Source organism: Schistocerca americana, chromosome 11, assembly GCF_021461395.2.
Source record: "Schistocerca americana isolate TAMUIC-IGC-003095 chromosome 11, iqSchAmer2.1, whole genome shotgun sequence".
Classification (NCBI taxonomy): Eukaryota; Metazoa; Arthropoda; class Insecta; order Orthoptera; family Acrididae; genus Schistocerca; species Schistocerca americana.
In genome coordinates, this window is record NC_060129.1 from 205,147,102 (window position 1) to 205,152,668 (window position 5,567).

Here is a 5,567-nt window from a genome sequence, read left to right on the forward strand (position 1 = left end):
ACAGTAGGGACGTGGGCCTCCACGGCCTCAGACAAGGTCTGCTGGAGAAAGGAGGCGGCATGGGTGACATCATCAGGACGGCGGTAGGCGAGAGGGTGGCTATCGACCTGAGTGGAGAGGGTATCCCGGTAGGCATTCCAGTTGGCACGGGAATAGTCATGGATGTACTTAGGGGGAGGGTCATGACGAGGGTCGGGGCGGGGGCGACGGCCGTCTGAAACGGTGAGGAGGACAGGGAGATGGTCGCTACCAATAGGCTCCAGGACATCCACCGTAATGCGACCAAGGAGGTTGGGGGAGGAGAGGATAACATCGGGAGTGGAGTTGGATTCGGGACGAGTATGCTGGGGGATGGGGATGAGGTCGCCTTGGAGGGAGGAGAGGAACCGATGCCACCGCCGTAACTGGGCAGCGGAGCGACTATGGATGTTGAGGTCGGCGGCGATCACATAGGAGGAGAAGGTACGGTCGATGTGGGAGAGGAAGTCGAAAGGAAGAGGGGCGTTGGGGCGGACATAGATGGTGCCACAGGTAATGGTAAGGCCGGGGAAGAAGAGACTAAGGATCAGGTGTTCGGTGGGGTCGGGAAGGAGAGGCTGGAGCCGAACGGGGATCTGGCGGTGGTGGCCAATGGCAACTCCGCCACGCGCAACTGGGAGGGGATTATCGGAGCGGTGGAGGAGATAGGGGGAGGTGTGGATGGAGTGGTGGGGTTGGAGGAAGGTTTCATTGAGGAGGAAGGCATCCACACGGTGGGTAGCAAGGGTGTGCAGGAAGAGGTTCTTGTTGGCGGGAAGGGAGCGGATATTGTTGAAAAGGATACGATGCTGTCGCGCCATGATAAGGACTTAGACGAGGGTGTCAAGGCGGGAGAAGGTGAAATGGGCCTGGTTATTGGAAAAGGTGGCGTACATTTTAAGGTGGAATATGGAACGGGCGGCGAGGGAGATCTGTTGTAAGGTGTGGGGGCGCTGAAAGGGATGGACGTTTTGAAGGACAATGGTGAGGAACCTGATGATGTCCTCAGCAGTGGGGGGGGGACGAAGGGAATTGCCAGGAGGGGTGGGGGCGTCCAGGGGACGGACAGGTACGGTGAGTTCAGGAGTGGTGGGAGGGGGTCGGGCTTTGCACTTTTGGGAGTAGGTGGGGTGGGGGAGGCTGCAGGTATTACAGGAGGGAGGGGATTGGAGGTTGGGGCACTGCCGGAGGAAGTGCGCTTGCCGACAATGTGGGCAGGTGGGGGCCTCGCGGCACTCTGCTGTTGGATGGGCATTGTAGCGCAGACATCTCTGGCAGCGCAGGGATTGAGGGGGGGAACGGGAGGGGTCGACCTTGTACCGCTGATTGAAGAGGAGGGCACCCTCCTTCAGGAGACGGTCAATGGAGGGGGCGTCCTCAGAGAAAACCCGCATAAGGCGGGTGGGGCCGGTCGCGTTGAAAATGCGGCGGACCGCCCGCACCTCCAGGGTGGGATGGGCCTTCAGCTCCGCCAGCACCTCCTCCTCCGTGATCGACGGGCTAAGCCGAGTGATCACGGCGGTGAGGGTCGGCGGGCGACGCGGGGGTTGGGGTTGGCGGGTAGGAGATGGGGAGGGAGCAGGGGTGAGGGAGGCGTGAGGACCAAAACGGGTGATGGGGAGGCGGGAGAGGATGTCAGTATGGAGGGTTGGGCTGGGGGAGGAGATAAGAACAGAATCCCGTCTGGGAGTAAGGAGAGAGATGGGGACGCCAGGGAAATGTTGGCGGAGGAGGAGGGAGAGATTCCGGGCCTCGAGGAAGGAAGGATCGGGACGGGACAGGAGATATTTGTAGAGACCGGGTGGGGAGGAGGAGGAGGAGGAGGAGGGAGCGGGGCCTGGTGGGGAGACGTCCATGGCATTTTGGGGTGGGGATGGCGGGCGGGGTGGAGCCTTTTTAGGAGCAGAGGAAGTGGAGGCGCCACTAGGGCGTTTGACAGCGGCAGATGGGCGGGTGGTGACAGGAGGGACGGGAACGATGGGGAGGTGGTGGGAAGGGACAGGTCCCGGCACGGACGCAGCAGTCGGCGCCGGAGATAGTGACTGTGACGGTGCAGGCGAATGTGGCAGTGATGGTGATGGTGACGATGATGACGGTGGTGGCGGTGATGGCGATGGCGATGGCGATGGGGAGAGCTGGGCGTGGGCAGTGGCCCGACGGGCCACCACCCTAGCCGGAGCTGCAGTGACAGGCTGGGGGAGTGGGGGGAAAGGATCAGAACGAGAGGAAGAGGCGGGAGATGGGGAGACAAAGAGCGAGGGCGAAGGGATAGAGAGGAGGGGAGGGATGGAAGGAGGGGGGTGGGATTGGGCACACCAAGTGATAGTGGTGGAGGCGGCGGAAGGGGACGTATACACGATGGCGGTGGTGGTAGTAGTGACGGTGGTGGTGGGGGCGGACATGACGACAAGAAGAAGAAAGAAAAACACAGCACTAAAAGGACAGGACACACACTGGGGGACGACGGACGGCGACGGCGACGGCGACGGCGACGGCGACGGCGACGGCGACGGCGACGGCGACGGCGACGGCGACGGCGACGGCGACGGCGACGGCGACGGCGACGGCGACGGCGAGAGGCAGGGACGCTGCTGCCGCGGACGGGGCCGGGGCGGCGGCGGCTGCGGCTGCTGCTGCTGCTGCTGCTGCTGCTGGCTGGACTGCTGCTGGCTGGACTGCTGCTGCTGGCTGGACTGCTGCTGCCACCGGAGGGCTGGCTGGCTGGCTGGCCGGCTGGCTGGCTGGCTGCGGGACCACTGCTGCAGGCCGGGACCGGGAACTGCTGGCTGGCTGGCTGGCTGGCTGGCTGGCTGGCTGGCTGGCACCTGGAACCCCTAACACTTCGATTAGCGCGAAAAAGGCACTATCGAAGGGCGGTAACCTTGCGGTGTACCGCCGGAGATGCATGTCGGACAACCCACCTTTGTACAAGGTGTTTAAAATAACAATAAAGAAAAAAAGAATTCTTTGTTGCATGTTCCGTATGAAGCCACTGATCAGTTTTAGCAGTGCATTAGACGGTTGAGTGTACTTCTTTATTAGACACGGTAAATGTACAGCGGAAGTCAATGCATTATCAGCTCACAGTGGGCCGAAATTTGGCTTTACTCTACCTACACAGAGATTTATTCTCTGCAGCTCTCGCCTGCCATCTGTCGGCGACAATCCGTACTACTCGAGTCCGGCTTTTCTCCATAGCGGGCGGCTGCTGCTCTCTCGCGTCACTCCTCTACACTACGTGCAGCTGGCCGAGTTAGAATCACAGTCTTCTGCCTGGCTGGATTTCCAAAGCTGAGCTCAACGAACAGACTGGCGCCGTAGGCGAAAGAAAAAATTGTCATTTCAGTACAGGAGCGAGGGAAGACTAATCCCGAGCCAGTTGGTACGAAAGCTGATATTCTTGGCATTTCAGCGGAATTTTGCGTCATAATTCGATAGTTCCACTGGATGAGACGAAACGCGGGAAGAATTTTTGAGTGAATCCCCCTGCTTGGGCTGACAGCATCGTGCTGTTTACATACGGTCCACCGAAACCTGGAGAATAGTCGAAGTAAGGATCTAAAATAGGAAGTTTGAAAGTATGCTAGAAATTCGATACAAAAAAATAAACAAGATGCAACAAGGGAAAAAGACGCAATTTGCGGCTGTGATGGAGATGTGTTGCAAGAAGGATATGTATGTGTATCCAAGCCGTGGTCGATAGATCGACCAAGAAAGTTCCTAGCTGTAGTTGAAAATACGGAAAATTATGAGTACATCTCTCCACGCTGTGTACTTCACCCGCAATCACTCAATCACATGGCGAAATTATTTGTAATGAACAATTCTGAGGCACGAATTAATGTATCCGAGCCCTCCAAAAATTATTAATTACGATCATCGCTGATGCTGAACGCAGCTAACACTTTTATTTTTGTTACCATATCTAACGAGCACCTTACCACAAAACTTTATGGGTATGAAGTATATCATTTACATATAATCAAAAGATGTGGCCACTTATTGCAATTCTGTTAGAAAATTAAAAATAACTAAATGATATTCCTGCGATAATGTATGTTACTTCCAATATTTTCCTGCTAAACTTGTCAATGCGAAGTAAAATAAGCAGCGCTTGAATACTGCAGTGTTGCTCGGTGTCGCCAACAGATGTCAGCTCAAGACGCTGTTACAGAAGATATGGCTTTGCTTTTAGCATGGCCATCTAGGAACAAGGCCGCTACACTGTCTTTGGAGTCGCTCGTGATGTAAGTACTCGGGTCATAACAAACACAAGGCAACATGTGCTGTCGTGGTTGATTCGCATGTGTAGCCGTTATATGATTGTGAATTGAAATGTTAGTGTAAAAGTGTTCATAGTACTTCAACATATAAACATGCCACGTAGATGCTGTATGCCTACTTTCCACAATTTTCCACCGTTTTACAATTTAAGCACCATTTTATCACCTGTTTTTCTTGTTTCTTTTCTTCTTACGTTTTTAACGTCTGTAGGCTGCAGAGCAGCGTACGGCGGGGGGGGGGGGGGGGGGGGGGCGGGGGATCGAAATGCAGTAAAGGAAAAAAAGAAGACTTTATGCATGCTTGTAGAGGCTATTAAACTGCTCGGGAAAGAGTCAGTACATTCCATTTCCCTCGTGATGAAGATGCATGGAGATAATGGATAAGAGCAGTTCACCGTGATAATTTCATCCCTTCAGATCACTCTGTGGTAAGTAGCAGCTTTAGTAAATAAACCTATGAAATGGTTCTGTTTAGTCTGAGTGTTAATTGTAATTTATAAACATAACCTGTATACATAGGCCAAACTTTTCTCATATTAACGTAACGTAATCCATTATTTTTAACAGATTTGTGAGCTGCATTTCCATGCACACGAAATAGAAAGAAGTACATCGTCATATGATGCTAAGACTGGAAGATTAATTACACGCCTCTTGATCGTCCACGTTTAAGGAAAGGTAAGTTGGTCGTTTACGGACTTAAGTTAGGTTATATAATTATTGGATGAATCTCTTACACTCCTGGTTTATATGGTAAGGTACTGAGAATTAATATTTGTTTATAGGTGCAATACCAGCACTATTGCCAGCATGTCCTGATTATTTATCTACACCATAAGAAGGCAATATCTTTCTTTTCGTTGAAGGTATTATGTGATAAAATTAATAGTAGTCATTTGAATGAGTGGACCTGTGCCAAATGTTGAATGGTGTGTATTTTCTTTTAATTAGTGAAATGCCATTTTTGAGAGTTCTGTGGTATGTTACAATTAACGCAAGTCTCACTTTCACTGTCCATGTCAATGATTAACAGCTTGGTCAAATAGGGAACATAAAGTTTCTAGTAACCATAAGTACCAAAACACAGTTAGCTAATATTCTTAATATTGTCGAGTTAAAATTTAGCAACAGAGAAGATCAGGAACCTAATGAGAGTATTGATTTCATAACCACTATTTTGAATAATTTATCTGAAAACTTGCCAGATAAACATGAAATTATAAACGTTATGGAAGAACAGATTCCATTGCTAAAATGCAAGAAGAA

At 52.1% G+C, this 5,567-nt stretch overlaps 1 long non-coding RNA gene across 1 annotated transcript; it reads left to right on the forward strand.

Annotated features, from left to right (window-relative positions):
- Positions 1 to 4,579: 4,579 nt before the first annotated feature.
- Positions 4,580 to 5,171, forward strand: LOC124553821. The gene is made up of 3 exons (XR_006968143.1): positions 4,580 to 4,729; positions 4,869 to 4,979; positions 5,087 to 5,171. It is a non-coding gene; the product is annotated as an uncharacterized LOC124553821 (long non-coding RNA).
- Positions 5,172 to 5,567: the final 396 nt, after the last annotated feature.